The sequence below is a fragment of the Moschus berezovskii genome, chromosome 26, assembly GCF_049115385.1.
Source record: "Moschus berezovskii isolate FMDL1 chromosome 26, NW_MosBer_1.0, whole genome shotgun sequence".
NCBI lineage: Eukaryota > Metazoa > Chordata > Mammalia > Artiodactyla > Moschidae > Moschus > Moschus berezovskii.
The window spans coordinates 40,675,402-40,697,662 of record NC_142485.1 but is presented as its reverse complement, the minus strand read 5'-3'; positions in this window follow the sequence as shown (position 1 = coordinate 40,697,662).

Sequence of the window (22,261 nt, the reverse complement as noted above, 5' to 3'; positions counted from 1 at the left end):
GCATTTGCTAACACGTGACATATCAGTTATTAGTGTTACAAATGCACTGGGGAAAAGAATTGATCAATAGTAAGTGCAGGGATCTTCTTCCTACATTTACTATTTATGCTTGTTCTTTCTGTAAAATATATGTATTTGTTGCCCATTTTTAATCAAGTCCTGGGCCACTTACTGCCTGTTGCTCTTTCTATACTGGCGTATTTCTAGGACACCATGGTGGGCAGACTCTCAGGGTGTCTCCACAATCCCTGCCTCCTGCTGTTTATGTTGTATAGTTCTCTGCCCCTTGAGGTGGGCAGGACCCAGGTCTCACTTGTAACCCATGGAATAATGTAACAGTGATGTGCTGCACATGTCTGTGTGCCCATGATCATCCAATAGTGTATAACACCATGGCACCCTACCTGCTGGGATTGCTCTCTCCTTTCCTGGCTTTGAGCCTTGTTGGGAAGCCCCAGGTGGCAAGAAGCCACGGATGGCCTCTCAAGGAACTGAGAGTATAGTCTGGCCAATGGCTAGTGGTAAAATTAAGCTCTCGGTCCTACAATCCCAGGGAACAGAATTCTGCCAGCCACCTGAGTTGTCTCAGGACTGGGTCCTTCCCCAGCTGAACTTCAGATGAGACTAGAGCCCCAGGCTATGCCTTGATTCAGTCTTGTCAGACCATGTGCAGAGGGCACGTGACCCAGCCAAACTGTGCGCAGACCCCGAGCCACAGAAACCGTAATCCTGTGTGCTGTGCAAGCTGCTGAGTTTGTGGTAGTAATGCTGATAGTGTTGAGAAGGAAGACACCCCTCCAGCTGTCCTTCATGACACAGTTTTCCAGCTCTTAACTGCTCCCTGTGGTGTGTAGAACTGCAGGGTGGATAAATATGTGGGCCTGAGGACTGCATGGTGTGATCTTGCTACAAACGTCTTCAACTTTGACTTCAATCTTCCCCAAATTGGGACAAAGAGTGAAGTCTCACTAAAAGGCATAAAAATGTGGCCCAAATATATTTTTTCCTGATGTTAAGGTTTCAATAAATGACGCAAGATCTCTCATTTATGAGATTTTTTTCCCTTCTCACAGATTTTTGGTTTCACATACAAAAGTAAGAAAACCTGCCATCAATTAACACTGTCATAACACTTCATAGTTTTATACGCACTGTTTTTTAAAAGGTCGCTTATTCATGTCAATGTATGGCAAAAACCACTACAATACTGTAATTAGCCTCCAATTAAAATAAATAAATTTTTTAAAAGGGCACTTATTGTCCATCCATCATAAAACTGAAAGAAAAACATATTTGCTAGGAGCTATAAATCATACCTCAAGTTTGGCATGACTACAGTTTTGGTACTCGTGGGTCAGAAGACCTCTTACTTTCTAAACACCCGGATGCCTCGTCGCATCTGCATGTTTTGTTGCCACTAGAGAACAACGGGAAGGTAATTGTGTGATTGCAGTGGTGAAAGAAAGAGATTGGTTACTTCCTTTTAGTTCTGTAATCCTCTTATACTGGAGAAGGCAATGGCAAGCCACTCCAGTACTCTTGCCTAGAAAATCCCATGGATGGAGGAGCCTGGTAGGCTGCAGTCCGTGGGGTCGCTAAGGGTCGGACACGACTGAGAGACTTCACTTTCACACATTGGAGAAGGAAATGGCAACCCACTCCAGTGTTCTTGCCTGGAGAATCCCAGGGACGGGGGAGCCTGGTGGGCTGCCGTCAGTGGGGTCACACAGAGTCGGACACGACTGAAGTGACTTAGCAGCAGCAGCAATCCTCTTATACAATTCTCTCAAATTAAAAAGCAGAGAGAAAATAGCCATGAAGATCAAAATGACAATTGTAGGTTGACATATCTAAACACGCTCTAATATCATTAAATTATTATCACTAGAAGAGGAAAAAATTACAAACACCCCAGATACCTTACTTTGTATACAAAGAGAAACAATTATGAGGAAGAAACACGGATGAATCAAATAAGCTTGGCAAAGTAATAACCTGGGTATAGGATTTCAAAGCTAATTATTCTGACATGCTCTAGCTTAGATACGTGAATAAGTAAATCATGCGTCAGTTCAGTTCAGTCGCTCAGTCGTGTGGGACTCTTTGCTACCCCATGGACTGCAGCACACCAGGCCTCCCTGTCCATCGCCAGCTCCCGGAGTTTACTCAAACTCATCTGAAAAAATCTGTGACTGATCCCTTCCACAGTTCATCTCTCCCCTACGAGTCTTTTCACAGAACAGTTTTGACACATTGGTTTGACTCACACACACACAAAACAGAGTCAGGTGCGGGAGAAGGGTGGTTATTCACGGATGAAACATGAATGTGCGTGGAAACAGGAGGATAGTTCGATGGCTGTAAGATTCCCAGCCCAAGTGGGGTGAGGTCTGACCCGCTGGGCATGTGAGGAAAAGAACAGGGAGGCCTGAAAGAGACATGCATCTTCGTATTTCAGGAAACAGGCTCAGAGCAGTAGTGTACACGCCTCGTTCAGCTTCCAGGGCCCACAGAAGAATTCCTGAGGAGGAGTCCGCTAAGCGTCAGTACCTATGGGTTTATCGCCACCTGTCCTCGGGCCAGTTCTCACGCACCTTTCTCGCAGATTCTGTCCCTGTTCCCTCTCCTCCATTCCTTGCGAGGCTGCATCAAGAGCCCAGCTCCTACAGGAACCCCCCTCCCACGTGTGCATGGCCCTCAATATCTCTGGCACAGTTTGTATAATCACTCATCAAAGCCAAGTTGCTTCAGTTTTCATTTTGTTTTGAAGAGCGTAAGCTTCATGAGGGGCATGGCTCATTCAAAGTTATAGGATGCTCGGGGCTGGCGTGCGGGGATGACCCAGAGGGAGGATAAAGGGAGGAGGGAGGAGGGAGGGGGGTTCAGGAGGGGGAGCTTATGTAGACCCGGGGCGAATTCATGTCAATGTATGGCAAAACCAACCAATATGATATTGTGGAATAATTTGCCTCCAATAAAAAATAAATTAATTACCAAAAAAAAAAAAAAAAAAAGAAGAAACAAAATCTTCTTCGTTTAAGAGCGTAGGTAAACACCAGGTGCTTGTCAACTCCAGGGACACTGAACTGAGTGATTCGAGCAGGCGCCTGCACTAACTCTTCAGGTGAGCAGAAGGATGACCATAATCCTACTGACAGTCTAGACATCCCGAGTCTCTTCTCTGGCCCCAGGGCTTCATTGCTAAGTGTGTTAACTGACTAGAAACATACATCCACCCGGGCTTCCCAGGGGCTGCTAGTGGCAAAGAACCCACCTGCCAATGCAGGAGATGTAAGAGATGCCAGTTCGATCCCGGGGTCGGGAAGATCCCCTGGAGGAGGACATGGAAACCCACTCCAGCATTCTTGCCTGGAGCATCCCAAGGACAGAGGAGCCTGGCGGGCTCCTGGGAAGGAGTTCATGGGGTTGTCGAGTTAGACATGACTGGTGTGACTGACAGCACATACATATATTTCCCTCCAATGATAGCAACTCCTCCCAGATGCTTAAATATATAAACATGGTTATAATAAACATAATAATTAAACATAATTCTACCTAATACTGAGATGATTTTTCTCACTTGACTTCTATTATCTACAAATGTTTTTAAAGTATAAGGATTTACATTTTGAAAATGTCGTATTGTTTCCATATAAAACAGTGCATGCATATTGAGCAGGTAGTCCGCAGATGCCCTGCAACCTCATTTCTAGAGCCATAAACAAAGGAAAACTCTAATGGCTGGATTTAAGTTGCTCACAATGATCATATTTTGTAAAGCAAGGAGAACAAGAACGAGACAGGACAAGGAAGGCAAGATTGATGCTGGAAAAATGTACATTTCCAGTGCAGGAAGGGCAGTATCTGCTCCATTTTGTTAATTTCTTGTAAAAATGTGACCCTTCTTACGTTGTTAGGGCTCCTCCTCTGTTGTGTATGAAGTGTCAATCACACCCTGCACGTCTTAACTACCCACAGCTGAATTACACATCAAAGCACATCACTTCCCTAACCACACACAAAAAGTCTGAAACGGGAGACAGAAGCTATTGACGGCCTTTGAACACAGTGTGTGGTTCATTCTTTGAAAGAAAAGTGAATATTCTTAAGCCCAGGAGAACCCATGTTCCTCAGAAGGAGCTGTGTTTAACTTTCTGTATCTCTGAAGATGATCCATCTGCATAAAAGTCAAAGGTTTCTAAAGTTGATTTTCTATTGACTGATAGAAAAATAAAGTGAAAATTCACTCAGAGAGTTCTGGGGTTGTGAGATCCAGAAGCAGGTCAAGGGTGCAGAATTGTATAGGAACAGGAGCAGTGAGAGCCCACCCCATATTTTGCATGACATAAACTCCACGCTGACAATTATTCACTTTTAAACGATTAATAAAGGCATTTTCTATTAACAACAAGAGGAAACATAAGTGAGTTTCTGTGAAGAAAGGCATAGAGATTCACCAGGCATCTGGAAAAGAACTGCTTAGAATTCACAATTAATTTCAAAGGTTTTTAATTCATTAGAGAACACTTCCTGAATAATTCCAATTTTAATCTAACACTTAGCTCCTTCTTCTTCAGCACTAACTTTATCAGAGTATACTAAAGAGTAAAAGGAAAAAAATGTAAAATAATTTATTCTTACAGTATTTTTATATGAAAGACTACAATAATCCCTTGAAGTCATCCCATAATATAAATACTACAGACAAGGAACTTGAATCTCAGCTTAGTTGTAAAATCATTAAAAAAAAAAAAAAGGATTAAACAGCATAGAATGATGAACTCTGATAATGGAGACACTAAAGATAAAGAAGAAATCTTCTGAAATAATTGCACAGTTTCATTATGCAGCATATTATGTAGCTTCAATATGAAATCAGGGTGGGCTAATTAGCCTGTGAACACTCTGTGAAGAGGTTATTAGGTTTTGAGGCCTCTAACTGAAAGGGAAGTTGAGATAGATATGTAGATACACAGACAGACAGATCTCTGACACCACTCAGAACTACTATTGAGAATCACTTGAGGGGAGAAGCCTTGAAACTTGCATTTAAAGAAGACCTCAAGTGATCAGTATGCACACACACTTTGTAAAGAGTATTCAAAAACTCAACATCAAGACCACGATGCCAACATCTTCAACAACGGGAACGTGTTTAGTACCCAAAACATACACTGGAGAGACACTTGATGTCCTCAAATGCTGCTCTGCTTCCTTTGAGATCCACATGGCTTAAAGTTATCTAGATAATTCCATTTTTATCCATTATGATGAAAATCCCAGATAATAAATCCATTACCTTGGATTTGCATTTATAATATCATCATGTTATATGAGGTTTCTTGGATCTTACCAAGGTGCAGTGCCTCCAAAAACAAACACAACCCCAAAAATAACTGAATAAAGGTGCTTAGAATCAGGCTAATGTTTTCTGTCATTAAATCTCAGGTTGTACCAATATCCTAAAAGTGACTTACTGGTGAGAAACTGGGAAGTAATACCAGCTTGATTCTTTCATGCCTCTGTTTCCCTTGATCTCATGGTAGTAACAAGGATAATTTTTATATCACAAAGCATTATTCATCACTTCTGGCTTTACAGACAATGGGGACAAAATCACATTAAGATTATAAGTATTAAGATGGAAGCATCTCTTTTATTCTACTTATATTTGGAGAGAATGACAACAGTGAAATATCCCTTTTATAGCTTTCCCAAAGCTAAAACTAGTGCAGGATAATGTAGGAGGATTTCAACCAATAAATTGCAAAATGCATGAGAAGCATTAAAGATAAAGTAGTTATTTTTAATATTTGTCCATGCCTGCATGTGTTTTTTCATTCATCAAAGAAGTTTTAGCAAGAGACACATGTGGCAAGAGAGATACAGAATGGGTCAAAGCCACAGTGATTCTAAATCAAGTTAATTTTTTGGAGTGTTATTCCTAAGTAGAACGCCTCCCACATATGCAGAAGGAGGTTTTGTTCAGTGGGATGGGTAACATCTCCTCTGTCTGAAACAAATGTGTCCAAGACCAAAGACAAACCTGCAGCCTCCCTACAGTGCTGAGGGCCCTTTCTTTCCCCCAAACTAGGGCACGGTAGAAATGGTTTAAGGAAATTGCAGCTAAATTCAAAATGTTAAAAAAGAAAAAAAAGGGAAAAGAAAAACTGTATTTCAAAGAGGTTGATGTGTGGGGGGAGGGGAGAGTATACATTGTACATTATTTCCATAAAGCTGTCACAATTAGTCATTTTTAACCAGTTCAGTGAAACAATTTTCTCCTATTCTTTTTTTTCTATAATGGGGATTTTAATTCTGGTATTTATCCACTTGAGTACTAGGGTCTAAATTCCACCCTACATATAGACAGATTAATTTTGTCAAAGAACATTTAAGATCATCTTAACATCACCGTAGAAGAGACTTATTTCCTTGCACTTAGGCAAATACCTAAATACGATTATCTGATTTTTATACTCATAGGTTGTTCTCTAAGCCCAGTGGCTGTGCAAGCTGAAGGCAAGCTCAAGGGGTTGATTTCTTTCAGGAACAAGAGTTTTTTTCTGTGCCCCAGATGGCAAATCCAAGCCAATTCTCTTGTTTCAAACATTGGCTTTTTCTGGTTTCCATAGTGGCCTGACCACACAATGGGACTGGTTTGATTCTATCAGTTACCACCACTGGTCCAGAAACCCAGCTTCCTACTCCAGTGGCACAGGGGCCCAGGCAATGCATGGAAGCAAATGCTCTTGGCTGCAGAGTATCTATCCTTTAAACTCAGATGTCTTCTTCTGATGTGTTAGCTAAACAAATAAAACTAAAAGACAATATAGCTTCGTCACCTACTCTGCAAGAAGTACTGAAGCAACTTGTTAATTCTAGAGAGAGATGAACCTCACCAGAGACATATAAAAGGCTAAAGGGAATGTGCAGTTTAAGTTACATGTATGCAAGTTCTGGTGGCTTATTTTCACTATGAGCTCAGCAGAAAACTTACCAGGGGCCCATTTAGAATTCAGTAGAGCACAGAGTATTTAATATGCCATTTGCAATTTGACAGCTTAGAAATGTCTACACTGGATTTGCTGTTTCGTCTGCAATGAGTGCTAACTGGACACCAGAGCCTTTGTTTATCTATTTCTTAAAGGAAGCAGAACCATTTTCATGACATTTTCAAAGCCCTATCGGTATTTGCTTCAGTCAACTGGAGACTGAGGAAGCATTGCCCCCAGGAGGAGCTGTTTGTGCCTAGAGGAACTTCCACTGCATTCCTGGCTCTCTGCCATCAAGCAGGACTGGCCAGCTGAAAGCCAGAATCAAAACAGTGACCCCTGTCCTCTGTTTTAGCGCGGATTCTGACACCTGAGGGAATTCTACCATCAGTTACTACCTGCTACTGCTCCTTGGAACTTGTTTAATGACACCTCACTGTCCTAAAAATTCAAGTTTATAAAATGTGTCACTTAGGAAGAATGCTTCCCCTTTGCTTACGTTTTTAAGGACTTAAAATCCCCAGAGAAGAATTATATAGGTGCTCCAGAAGCACTAGAGCTATGGGCTGAAGAGTTATAAATTGGGGGGAAAAAATCCCCTTGACAACTCAATAAAAAATAAATGTGATTTGCTAAGCAAATCATGGATGTAGAAATACTAACTTCCTCTTAGATGGCCTGCCTTTTTAGAGTGTGATGGATCAGGGTTTGTCCCTGGAAGTCTCTTCACAGGATTTCCTGTGTTCCCCAGGAGACAGCGCATATAGATAGATCCCTGCAGTTGCCTAGCCATGAGGATCCCAGCCAGCAAATGAAAGGTCTTAGCATCTACCTTGGTGATGATAGAGGCAACTCATAGAAGTATGAAGGTCTGGGAAACCTTGTCTGTCTGTCTCTCTCTCCCTCCCTTCCTTTTCTTGTAGAGGTTTTTGTGGAAATTTGGCAAGGATCGCTTAAATCTTTGCTGGGAGTGTCCGTGAATTTCAGAATCACAGATTTTGAGAAACATCACCTTTCTCTCCCAGGCTTCCTATGGTGAGACCCATAGAGCTACTAATGTATGTACCTCTTTGTAGGACCTTTCTGAATAATGCCTACAAATAGCTGCATTCTCCTAGGTGCACAAGCTGGCAAGACACAACTGAGAAGCAAACTTTCTCCAAACAGCCCGTAGATCAGCCCCGATAAAGAGCGCAATCTGTGTTCACGGAATGAATTATTCCACCTACTTACTAGATGAAAATGGGAGAGGTTTTCAAGCTTTTTTCCCTTTCCTGGGGTCCCTGCAATTGCGGGGCTTTTAAGGAGATATGCACACATGAGACCCAATCTTCACAATCGCGTTAATAATCCAAAGGAAAAAGAGTATCACAGGGGATTCCCGGTCCCTTCAGCCTCCACCATCAACTACAGCCTTTGACCGCGGTACAAAAGGTACCGCGTTCTAAAGACCGCAATCGCGGCCGCCTCCAGCCTCTCACGACTCGCAAACAGGTCACGAATCCCGTCCCACACATCAGAACTGCCCGCCCGCCCTCGCCGCCGCGGGAGCAGCCCCCCGGGCGCGCGCGGCGCGGCCCCCGCATCCCTGGCGACTCCTCGGGGAAGCCCTCCTGCGCTCCGGGGCCCGGGAGCCCGGGGCAGAGGTCCGACCTGGGCCCCCCGGGCGCCCTCTCCGAGGGGACTGCGCCCCAGCCCCAGCCACCCGGGCACACAGGGCCGCGCCAGCGCTGGCGTCACAGCCTCCCGCCCGCATCGCGCTCCCACGCGACCGCTGGCGCTTCCACTCGACCCGGCGGCGCGGAGGGGACGGGGCCCCGGTCGCCGCGGGGGAGACGGGGAGCCGCGCGCACCCACTGCCGCCTCCATCAGGCAGTAGCGCAGTGAGAGCGGCCGCCCGGCCCCTCCACGCGCAATCACACAAACGCACACACACTCGCAGCGCGTACGCCAGGGGCCTGGGACCCTGTATTCCACTTCTTGGCCTCTACGGGCGGGACTTAGGACCCCCAGGACACAAGAGGCGCTGTGCTCCCTGCGGCGGCCCCTCCAGGGCGCCCAAGACTTCGCGCCCCGAGCCGGGTGGACCAGGATCCGCCGGAGCAGCCCGGGCCCCGCCCGCGCCCGAGCCCAGCAGCTCGGCCCACCCGCGCGGGGGCGGCATCCGCCGGGCGCACACGTGTGCGGATTATTAAGCAGCCGGGCAGGGCGGCCGGCGTCTCGGCGCACCAACCCCTGCTAATTGCGGGGGCAGGGCGCGCGGAACCGCGGGGAAGCGAGAGTGCGCTAGGAGGCTGAGCCGCCTGGCGAGGCCCCGCTGCGCTCGGAGCGCGGGGGTGAGGGGCGGGAAGTTGTGCAGAGTTGCGTAGCAGGTGTTTCCACTTCGCGCAGGGGCTCAGTGGGCAAAGCCGGGTCCTGTCCCGACCCTGGACCCATAGGTGCACACCTTCCGGGGACAGCCCTGTTTGCCCTCGACTCTTCTTGCTTCGCGCTCTGTCCCCAGCCAGCCCAGCGCGCCCGGAGGCCGCAGCTCGCCCGGCTCGGCCCGCCGTCCTCCCTGGAGGCTCCACCCGCCGCTCCCTAGGTTGGTCGGCTGGACCTAGCTAGGCAGGGGTGCAGGTCGGTGTCTTGGGGAAGCTCCCCAACCCCCAACAAGCCTGACTCCAGCAACTAACCGAGCGTTTGCGCTCCCTGGGACCCTGGGGCGCATTCCCGTGGACACCCTTCTGAAACACCCCGGTGCTGGCGCGGAGGAGCTGGTGCCGAGCGGTGGGCTCTCAAGCAGCCCCGGCCGCGGGCGGAGGGGAGGCACGGCGCGGGGACGCTAATCTGCCGTCTCTCCCCAGTCCGGGCCCATCTGGAGTTCCCTGCGGAACCAGAGACGGTCCTCCTTCGCCTTGTCAATCACCCCTGAATCTGGAACGCTGAAGGAATAGAAAATGGGCGGAAAAGAAGATGGAAGAATCCAGAGGAAAGGGGACTTTTATATGGGGAAAGAGCAAACAGCCGACAAAAAAATACCCACATGATTTGACTTCATCCTTTTCAAAGGAAAAGAAAGAAAAACAGGGACGTTTTCGGGAGTGGGACGATACGTGTTGATTGATGTGGAGGGTATACACGGAGGCTAAAATGAGGAAATGGGGGCAGATAGTTTGCAATGTGACAATCAACACCCTCCACCTCTGAATCAAGAGAGACCTTGTTTTCTTTCCCAGAGAATAGACAAGTGCAGGAGCTGATGCCAGCCCCGGGGTTTCAGCCTGTAGGCTAGTTCGGGGAAAACATCCCCTAACTCGCTTCAAGGAGAACACCAAGTTCACGAGCTCCAAGCCGAGGAGCGACCCGGGGACACTCCTTCCCCTAACCAGGGGGTGGCAGGGCGGGAGAGCCCTGTGACCTGGCGACCATCTCTGAGGCTGAACCCGGCCCCGGGCTCCCTGCTCTCTCCACGCACCTCGCCAGCTCCTTCCAACTTGCAGGGAACAAAGTCCGGGGAGAGGCAGGTGGGGGCGGCCTGGCCAAGGAGCTCCCCATCACTCTCCGAGGTCGTGGGGTTGGAGGGTGGTGCGCGGCCCAGAGGCAGGCAGGTTCGCCCATGGCACCCAAACCCGGAGAGAGCCAGAACTTGCCGGGCCGCCTTGGCCCGGCCCACTTTCCCAGGTGCTCTGGGTCCGGGGAGAAAGTCCCGGAACCACCCGGGCCACCAGGACCCGCTGCTCCGGCATCTCGGAGGAGGCATCGCCGCCCGGCACCACGCAGCTTCACCAACTCGGGGTGGCTCCTTTCTCCCCAACAGCCCCCGGCGGGCGCCGAGAAAAGAGGCATTTCGTTTCAGCCCTAGTGAGGGGGAAGGAGGGCGGGGGTGGGGCGCGGGAGAGGAGAGTGGGCAGAGGGCGATGCAAGCCGCCTGCCGGCATCGCGGTCGCGGGGCGTCCGCGGTGGAGAGCCACCGGCGGAGGCCGGCCCCTCGGCACGCTGCCCGCCTCCGACCCGACCCCGGGCTCGCAAGCCGGGCCGCGGAGGGTTCGCGCATCGCCCGGGTAGCCGGCGAGCCCGCCTTACCTTGGGCTGCAGTGAGGAGCCCCGCGCACAGCGCCAGCAGCGCCAGAAGCAGCGACTCGAATTTCCCCCACGCAGTCATGTCTGCAGATATTCCACACGCGCACGACAGCGATGGCTCTTCTCGGACGCGCCCGGCTCCTCCGAGGCACAGCAGGGCTACGGCCGGAGCCAGAGAATCACCCGAGGGCGAGGCGAGCTGGGGAGAGATCCCGGTCTCCGGACCGGCCGCGCATCCGACGCCTCCCGCAGGTCTGGGCGCCCGGCTCTCTTCGCTCTCATAGCATCGGGTCCCGAACCCACTGCAGGCAGAGCTGAGCTGCTCCGAGCGCCGACACCGGGCTGCCGGGCCGGGGCCGGGGCCGGGGACGAGCGCCCGCCCAGCCGGGCAGGAAGGCACCGAGGCTGCGAGGCTGCGGGAGGGGGCGAGGCGGAGAGAGGAGCGCGCGCCGCCGGAGAGACCCGGAGCGGAGGCAGCTGGAAAGGCAGCCAGCGAGTGGGAGCCGCGGGAGGGGGGGCAGGAGGCAGGGAGGGGGCGCGGGGGGAGGGAGGAGAGGCAGGCTCCGGAGGGAAGGCGGGGAGCGCGGAAGACAGGCTGCTCGCGGCACAAGGAGCCGCTGCCGTGGCGGCTGGACTCAACCATCCCTTCCCACCGAGAGGGGATGGAGCTGGGACGGCGCCATCCTAGACCCAGCCCGGCCTCGGGCGCCCGGCTCCCCGCGCCGCGCCGCGCCGCGCTCTGCCGCGCTCTCCCCGCGCGCCGCCGCGCACAGGCTGGGCAAGGAGACTTGTTGGGCGTCGGGCGGGGGACGCCCGCGCCCCTCACCCGGGCAAGGCCAAGCCAGCGGGCAGCTCGGCGACCTGGAGGGGTCCTGCGAGGGCAGAGGCTGGCCGCCATCCGCCGGTCTCTCTTCGTGCCTGGCCGGGGAGAAGCCCCCCGGCGTAACTTGAGAAAGAAACGCAGTGGCAAAGAGAGCCGCCGAGGCTCTAGCTCCAAGGGAGGAGATCAGCCTCGGTTGATTTGATTTCGAGATCGTGTTTGGCAAGATGACGAAACGGCAAGGAGCTATTCTGATGTCCTGACTTAGGTCAACCACGCTCAAACCGAGCTTGGGCATAAAGTCAAAACGAGGAAGGGTGTTTGTCGAGGACTGATAGTGGGGTCTGATGATGAGAGGTGGCGCCGTGGGCACACCTACAGGTGAAACCCTATATGAAATGGAATGGGTTGGGTGAGGACTTGCGGAGAAAGGAGGGCTGCTTTTCTGAATCTGCAAAGGGATGAACTGAGCGGACAGAGAGCAGAACTCTGGAACCCGGTGGTTGACAGAATGAACCCGTTTTCACCCAACTCCCCAGAGACGAGGTGTGTCCATGCAATCTGGAGGGACAAGACAAGGCATTTTAGGGGAAGGTTCATAGAAAATAGAAGCCATCGGTGAATGCTAGTCCTCCTACAAAGGGGCATTTCAAGGATTCCCCATTCGCCACCAAAATGGGTTAAATAATTCCTTTACGGGGTTGGAGGATCCAGAACATGGGAATCCCACACCTTGATAAGAGAGGATTATATCCTGTGCCCAGAAGGGTCTGAACACCAGCAGTGCTAAATGCTGTACGGCCCACATTGCTGGGCGATTTGGTGAAGAGCCCACTGTTGGCAGTGGGTCATGAGCTTCAGTCCACCTGCATTTTATCAGCTCCTCTTCAAGATTAAGTAGCTTGACAAGTTCATAATGCTTTAGAGCCCTGTCTGCTTTTCTTAGTGGTCCCTTGTCCCAGTGGCCACAGGGCTACATAAGAACACCATGGTGATCCAGGAAACGAAGGGCTAAATCTCACGTTTCAGCCTCAAAGCGTGGCCGGCTCGGTCTACCGACAGCACTAGAAGCACCTGAACCTGCAGAGAACTCCCTTCTCTGCAGAGATGAGAATCTCAAGAGGACCAGCACGTTTGCTTCTCTGAAAGCTGCAGTCCCAGATGTGACTTGGGTTTGCTACTTCCTGAGTCCTATTCTGCCCCGTCACCCCGAGGTGGGGATGGGGGGAACAGAAGACTGAATGGCTCAATCTTTGGGGAATTCAGTGGAATTCAAATTCTTCAGGCTGAAGCAGGGATGTCGCCCCTTCTGAGATCTTCAATCAGACCGCAGATGGTACCTGTAACTCAGCAACTGAACAAAAACACTTAAGACCCATTAAGCGCTCCAAATAGTTAATTGCAAGCTCCTCATCAGGAAAAAAAAAAAAACTCTTTGGGGAACTAAAGAGCTGACTTCTTGAGAAACGGTGTCTTGTCTTTGCGATGCTCTTTCTAATGACTTGTGTCACCAAGAAGGATTTTTGCCATTAAAAACCATTTCCAAATTCTAACCATCCTGGTCTAGGACTCAGGATGATTCTGACTGTATTAGTAACGTTCAATGTCACCTATGTAACTGGACACCCTCACACTTATTGTGACCTGCTGCAGTCTGGGCACCACCTCCCTTGGGTTCTGCTTGAAGTCTGTAATGCCATCCCTTTTCTCTGGAGTGGGAAACATCTATCCAATTCCCATTCTTTGAGAAACAGTGATTCCCCATAACCAGTAACTTTACCCACTTTGCTGTAACTTACCCACGGTATTTGGCCAGATCACACATCAGAGAGTTGCAATGGTCCATGCTGAATTTCTGGTCCTAAGTATGAAGAGGGTATGAGGTGGCTGTCAAATAAGATAGGTTGATTTTGCAATATGGTTGTCTCTGTATTCATGTTGTGATATTTTCCCCCCAAGATCTCCAGGCTGGGTTGGTCTGGAATGCAATCGTGGGGCGCTGCTGCCACCTAGTGTCGAGCTTTTCTTGTTGGGTTTTGCAGAGAAAGCCACAGTCCCTTGGTCTCTTATCTCATCTGAGGTTCCCTGCCTGGGTTCTGAAAGCCCCTCCAGAACACTCTGGCATCCATCAAGTAATCAGGCTATAGATGAAACCTATTCTTAGGTTCCTAGAGGCTTTTTCCCCTTGTGATTTTTAAATGACTGTGAAAGCCTTGATTTATATCTAACTCAAATGCCAGATATTTAGAGCAGTATTAACCAAATGGGATTAGAGGGAGTGAGCTACCCTGGGAATTCACACCAGGCAGCTTTGTGACCACGTGTCTGTGTTGGCCTGCGGGGCCAGGAGCGCTTGGGCACTGAGTTTTTATGATTTGCTTATTTTTTTCCTCCATTTTCCATCCTAGGCATACAGCTCTCCATGGCCTTGGGATTCAGGCTGAGCAGCATGAGAAACATCAGCGGCACCAGGGATGAGAGCTGGATAGGGGAATCAATAAAGGCAAAGAGGGTCTGACATGCTGGGATCGATAAAGACACCCCTAACCTCGTGTAATGACTCAGGTGAAGAGTGGACAACACAGACATCTGGAAAGTGCTGTAACAGAAGAGGGAGAGTGTTTTTCTTTTCTTTCTTCAGGTGAACCATGCCTGAGAAGGGGACAGAATATATGAATAGGGTAGTTGAGACAAAATTATAAATGAAGAACTTTATAATTCTCACATGAGAATGCTAATTAGAAATACAAGTGTTGCGTGGATGGATGTCTCTGAAAATGCAGTGCATTGCTGTGATTGCTAAACGGGACATCTTTCAACTCTGTTAATGGCATGTACCAAAACCTGATGATGACCAGGGCACTGGGGAAACTCTCTCCTTCATAGAGGGGTGGGGATGGCATCACATATTTCGGGTTTCCCTAAAGGCAATGCCGATCTTAGGAGAGCAAGAAGGGTGGGAGGGAGAAGGGCGAAGGGTAAGAACGGAGTAGAATGATCACTTACTGTTTGCACAACTCTTTACACTGAATCTTATTTCTATCATAAGATTGTCACTGCCCCCCTCCCCACACAATGATGAGGAAACAAAGCTTTAAGAAATGAAGTAATTTGTAGGAGGTCACATCTCACTAAGGACCGGATGGTACTATCCAAGCTGTTGCTCTTTTGCTTTGCCATATCAACATTGAAAACCCTCCTCACTGCCCCTTCCGCAGGAAGGAGCTTACACTTCCTTACTCTGGTCTCCGTGCTCCCGATACCTCTGCGTTGGTTTATAAACTGAACCAGGCGTGTAGAAAGCACACCTCCCAGAAACACCAGAACACAGTCTGCTGGGAGCATCCTCCAGGACAGACCATTTGCACTAAAAAAAGATTCTGTGACCCTGTGTGACTATTTATTCGTGTAAATTTTAATTTTTAAAACAATTCTCATTGACCGGCTTAAAATAAATAAGCTGAGCATTTTCTCCTGTTTTTTTTTTTTTACTAAAGTAACACCTTTAACTGTGTGTATATGTGTGTGTGTGTGTACACTGACATACATATACACACATACACACATGGGGAATACTTCTCCGTTTGTTAATGACTTAGAGGAGTAGCATTAGGATGTAGGAAATTAAGAAGTTTCAAGTAAGTCTGAGTCTGGAGATGAACCATGCTATACATGATCCATTGGGAAAGTAGAGAATTAGACTCCTTTCTCCTAGACTCCTAGAGAGAATTAGTCTCCTTTCACAAGCGGGAAGCTGAGTAAAAGGGTCCAGACTGTGGGCTTTGTCTTGCAAGGGTATGAAGTAGACCTGTTGGGGTCAGCCCCAGAGTTTCTGATTCAGCCTGCCTAGGATGAGGCCCAAGAATTACCTTTCCACCAGGTCTCTAGATGATGCATGTATGCCAGGACTGTTCTCTGAGAACCATTGGTACAGGGAACAGGGTGGACTTTGAGGTAGAATACTGGCTTTGTATCCTGTATCTGACTTTCTGAGCAAGGGATCTTTTAAAAAAAAAGGAAGAAAAAAAATTAATTTGCATATGTTTGCTTCTCAGAAAATATGTAAAATGCTATTTACCCAATAGACTTGGAAAAAGCAACAATATAAGCACAGTGGCTGATGTATACAAAATTCTTAAAAATATCATTTCCTTTTCTCTCCCTTCAGTCGCTGAAGGAGAGAAGGCACCCAGATGGAGAAAGGCTCTCCATCTGTTCGGATCCGTATTTTAGGAATGGCAAACTGGATTCGGGTGGGAGAAAAGAAATACATTCATCAAACTCCCCCAGGTTGTCACAAGGTGAATCCAGTAGGAATCCATGTGGGGGAGATCACAGGTTGTATTGACTCTGATGTTTAAGATCCACTCCTCACTTAGAGGAAAGGCTGCCTCACTCCTGGCTTGTACAACACCAGCGGGCTGGAGACGCTTGGTCCAGCAGTGGGAGAAGAGACATTCTTAAAGGTCATTAGCAACGCTTCCCTCCTGCACTGAGGCAAACTTGGGGTAGAGGAACTTTCAATCACCATCAGCTCCGTCTAATACTGAGGCCACTAAATCCTTGAGGAGAGACTCAAAGGTGCCTCCGAGGCTAAATATTATCATGAAAAGACAAATAAATGCTTATGTAGCTTCAGTGACCACAAGAACATGAAACTGACGGATGGCTTTTCCCCAGGATTTCTGCTGATAACCATTCTCCAATGAAACTAAATTTCAGAAGGGCCAACTCAGATCAAATGCGTCTCGAGCTTTATGCTTTTGGAAAAGCCACGTCACTTCTGAGACCAGTTTCTTATCTGTGAAACAGAGTTGGGGCTAATGTGTGTGTATTTCTAAAGTTCTTTGGTTCTTTCTTACACTCCTTATGCTCAGTATTTTCCTATTCTTCAGTTGACTGTGAGATGACGTGTGTTTATATGTTTCTGTTTAGGTTCAGTGAGTTGTTTCTGGGAAAAGCATTCAAAATTATAATATTAAAAAAATGTTGACCAGAATGACCTGCAAAGAAATGGACACAATGAACACAACCACCACACACATGCCCCTCACCCCCTCACACATAGAGACATAAACCATCTCGACAGCAGCTGTAGACACAAATCATTGCATTTGTCTTCATCCTGCTACAGAGTCCAGGCTCTCATTGTTTTTAGCTTTGCCTCTAAGTTTAAATACAGTTTGATAGCCGTTTCCCTGAAGGACTGTCCTTTCTTTCTTATTGATTGAAAGAAGATCCTGGAAAATACTTGCTGAAACTGTATATACAAAAATCTTTCCTATTGGGAACGTTTCCTTAAAAACCAATAATCATCATCCTTGGAACGACTGCAAAACAGTCAGTTCTTGGGTTATTGCTTTTAAACCTGGATCCATGCTGCAGTCAGACTCCAAAGAGGAAGTGACTGCTCACATTATTAACAGAAATAGCAGTAACCAAAAAAAGCAAAGAAAAGAAATAGCAGTAGCATAATTTACATGAAGCTTCTGACATGTGTAGGACTTTGCAACTAGTGCCATGATACAAAGGTATGAGACATGGCTCCTTTCTGCACAGTTAGAAGAGAGAGACACCCTCCTAAGACGACTATTAAGTGCAAAGTCTGTGATCACACACAAACACAGGTTCTGAAAGATGAATTAACATGTCCTGGGCCACATAAGTAATTATAAGAAATAGGGTGGAACTCAAGTAAAAGGTGTGGGCTTTTCTCATGATATATCATCTCTGGGGTTACTACTGCAGATTCTCTGTTATGTCAAGATCCTCAGTTGACCCCGAAGGACAGATGAGAATCACGTACAGGCTTAAAGGATGAAAACCACTATAGGTGAGGAGGAACATGAACATGTCTGGAGGGATGTATACATAAAGAATTTTCAAACACACTTATATTTTGTTGGAAGAATTTTGATTGTATTTTTTATCATGGACCCAGGTTTGCTTATCCTAACATGAGTTTGTATTTGCTGAACATGCACCATTTGATTACAGGGAAGGTCACCTAGTCCGTGATGGGTCAGATGGGGAGGTGTCTGTGCATGCCCAGTCACTCATCGTGTCTGACTCTTTGCAAATTGTAGCCCATGCATTCTCCAGGCAAGATACTGGAGTGGGTTGCCATTTCCTTCCCCAGGAGATCTTCCTGACCCAGGGATTGAACCCAAGTCTCATGCATTGGCAGGTGGGTTCCTCAACACTGGGCCACTTGGGAAGCCCAAAATGTGACATGAGATATGGTCAATGACTTGGGGATCAAAGGGGCCTGCCCATGACATCTCCACCAGCACCCCCACCCCCCGATGCCACAGTGACCCACCTTAATAGATCCCAGACCTTGTCCATAATACACTCAGTGAAAACAGATCGCTCCTACACTGGGGATGTAAACTGGTGCAGCCCTGTGGAAAACAGCATGGCGCTTTCTCAAAAAACCTAAAAATAGAACTACCTCATGATCCAGCAACTCTACTCCTGGGTATACATCCAAAAACAAGACCAAAAGTACTAACTTGAAAAAATATACACACTGCAATGTTCATAGCTGCATTATTTACAGTACCTAAGACATGGGAACAACCAAGCACAACGTACATCAACAGACCAAGTAATGTTACACAGTCATAAAAAAAAGAAGAAAAATGTGTCATTTCCAGCAACTTGGAGGGCTTTATCCTGTTATATATAAGTCAGACAGAGAAAGATAAATACTGTATGATACCACTTAAATGTGGAATCTAAAAAATACAATCTAGTGAATATAACATAAAAGCAGAAGACTCACAGATTCACAGAACAAACTAGTGGTTACTAGTGTGGAGGGGGAGGGGGGATAGAAGGGTGATACAGGGAGTCTAAATTGTTAGACAGAAGATGGGCTCAAGAATGTACGTACAGCATGAGAAATATAGTCAATATTCTGAAATAACTATCAATGGAAAGTAATCTTTATATAAACTTTTTTCAAAGTTAAGGTAACAGAAACCTAAATTCACTCAGTGTGCTCCCGTCATGAATGTTAAGCCCTTGCACACTCAGTGGAAAGGTGACCAGTGAGGACTGTGGTTTTCTGTCTCTGGAGAAAAGAAGGCCCTGGTTTGTGAAGGGGACTGATCATACCTCTCTCATCCAAGGCAGCAGAGGGCCACTGTACTGGCCGCAAGTATGAACATGTTCCATCTCTAAATGGATGCTCTACGCCACGCGTCTGCGTGGTCAGTCACTTCAGTCATGTCCAACTCTGTGTGAACTGAATGGACTGCAGCCCTCCAGGCTCCTCTGTCCATGGGATTCTCCAGGCAAGAATACCGGAGTGCATTGCCATGCCCTCCTCAAGGGGATCTTCCTGACCCAGGAATCAAGCATCTCTTACATCTCCTTCATTGGCAGGCAGTTTCATTACACTAGAGCCACCTGTAAAGCCCAACTATCTAGATACCAGGGCCTAATTCTTAAGTGGTAGATTCAGGGAGAAAATATAAATGGACCCACAAACACACACACAGGGGCACACATACAGTCACACACACAGGTTCAGACACACACACACACACACGTCCCTATTCACTCCCCCAGGATGCTGAGTTACAAATGCTCAACTGCTCCTTCTGTTAGTGGGGAAAAAGTCCGTTGCAGACTGGGTCTGTTGGGAGAACGCTCTTTTGAGTTTTGAGGTCTGGAGATTCATGTGGGAAGGGCAGGTAGATTCTGGCTGAGGAAACACTGCAGCAGCCGAGTGGAAGCCAGGCCCTCCTCCCTCTGAGCAGAGACTTTGGCGGAAGAAACTGGGCTCAGCCTGGTTGCGAAGAGCTGGTGTCAGAGCAGGGGAGAGTGAGAGCGAATGGACTGGAGCGAGGAGGCATGGGTCCAAGTCCCGGGTCCACACTGCCTGGCTGTGAGGATCCAGGACAGTTAGCCTCACTCGGTCTGAATTCTTTTAGTCTGAAAATATGCCACTCACACTTGTCTGACCCATGTAATTTTGAGGCTGCTAAAAACATTATACGGGAAAACACGGTTGAGACTTAAAAGATCAGTGTACACGCGCATTATTGTTATGAATTAGACCTGGTTGTACTGACAAAGAGACTTGGCGGTTGTTCGCGTTCCTCTGTCACTGGAAACACTGAGGTGTGAATGAACATGACGGGTGTGGCCAGGATCCAGAGGACCCCAGGAGGTAAAAGGTCTAAAACTGTCTATAAACAGTAGAACACTACAAGCTTTCACTATCTTAAATAAGAAAAAGCCCAATTAGGAAGGATCAGTTCAGTTCAGTCGCTCAGTCGTGAACAACTCTTTGCGACCCCATGGACTGCAGCACACCAGGCTTCCCTGTCCATCACCAACTCCCAGAGTTCACCCAAACTCACGTCCATTGAGTCGGTGATGCCATCCAACCAACTCATCCTCTGTCGTCCCCTTCTCCTCCTGCCCTCAATCTTTCCCAGCATCAGGGTCTTTTCAAATGAGTCAGTACTTAGCATCAGGTGGCCGAAGTATTGGAGTTTCAGCTTCAACATCAGTCCTTCCAATGAACACCCAGGACTGATCTCCTTTAGCATGGATGGGTTGGATCTCCTTGCAGTCCAAGGGACTCTCAAGAGTCTCCTGCAACACCACAGTTCAAAAGCATCAATTCTTCGGTGCTCTGCTTTCTTTATTGTCCAACTCTCACATCCATACATGACTACTGGAAAACCATAGCCTTGACTAGACGGACCTTTGTTGGCAAAGTAATGTCTCTGCTTTTAAATATGCTGTTGAGGTTTTAACTTTCCTTCCAAGGAGTAACCGTCTTTTAATTTCATGGCTGCAATCAGCATCTGCAGTGATTTTGGAGCCCAGAAAAATAAAGTCAGCCACTGTTTCCCCAACTATTTGCCATGAAGTGATGGGACCAGATGCCATGATCTTAGTTTTCTGAATGTTGAGCTTTAAGCCAACTTTTTCACTCTCCTCTTTCACTTTCATCAAGAGGCTCTTTAGTTCTTCTTCACTTTCTACCATAAGGGTGGTGTTATCTGCATATTGGAGGTTATTGATATTTCTCCTGGCAATTTTGATTCCAGCTTGTGCTTCTTCCATCAGTTTCTCATGATGTACTCTGCATATAAGTTAAATAAGCAGGGATATACTCCTTTTCCTATTTGGAACCAGTCTGTTGTTCTATGTCCAGTTCTAACTGTTGCTTCCTGACCTGTATACAGATTTCTCAAGAGGCAGGTCAGGTGGTCTGGTATTCCCATCTCTTTCAGAATTTTCCAGTTTATTGTGATCCACACATTCAAAGGCTCTGGCATAGTCAATAAAGCAGAAATAGATGTTTTTCTGGAACTCTCTTGCTTTCTCCATGATCCAACGGATGTTGGCAATTTGATCTCTGATTCCTCTGCCTTTTCTAAAACCAACTTGAATATCTGGAAGTTCATCGTTCATGTATTGCTGAAGTCTGGCTTGGAGAATTTTAAGCATTACTTTACTAGCATGTGAACCATTTTGCTTTTTTGCATTTCTTTTCCTTGGGGTTGGTCTTGATTCCTGTCTCCTGTACTATGTCCCAAACCTCTGTCCATAGTTCATCAGGCACTCCGTCAATCAGATCTAATCCCTTAAATCTATTTCTCACTTCCATTGTACAGTCATAAGGGATTTGATTTAGGGCAAACCTGAATGGTCTAGTGGTTTTCTCCACTTTCTTCAATTTAAGTCTGAATTTGGCAATAAGGAGTTCATGATCTGAGCCACAGTCAGCTCCTGGTCTTGTTTTTGCTGACTGTATAGACCTCCATCTTTGGCTGCAAAGAATATAATCAATCTGATTTTGGTGTCGACCATCTGGTGATGTTGATGTGTAGAGTCTTCTCTTGTGTTGTTGGAAGAGGGTGTTTATTATGACCAGTGCGTTCTCTTGGCAGAACTCTATTCACCTTCGGCCTGCTTCATTCTGCACTCTAAGGCCAAATTTGCCAGTTATTCCAGGTGTTTCTTGACTTCCTACTTTTGCATTCCAGCCCCCTATAATGAAAAGGACATCTTTTTTAGATGTTAGTTCTAGAAGGTCTTATAGGTCTTCATAGAACTGTTCAACTTCAGCTTCTTTAGCATTACTGGTTGGGGCATAGACTTGGATTACTGTAATATTGAATGGTTTGCCTTGGAAACAAACAGAGATCATTCTGTTGTTTTTGAGATTGCATCCAAGTACTGCATTTTGGAATCTTTTGTTGACCATGATGGCTACTCCATTTCTTCTAAGGGATTCCTGCCCAGAGTAGTAGATATAATGGTCATCTGAGTTAAAATCACCCATTCCAGTCCAGTTTAGTTCGCTGATTCCTAGAATGTCGATGTTCACTCTTGTCATCTGTTTGACTAC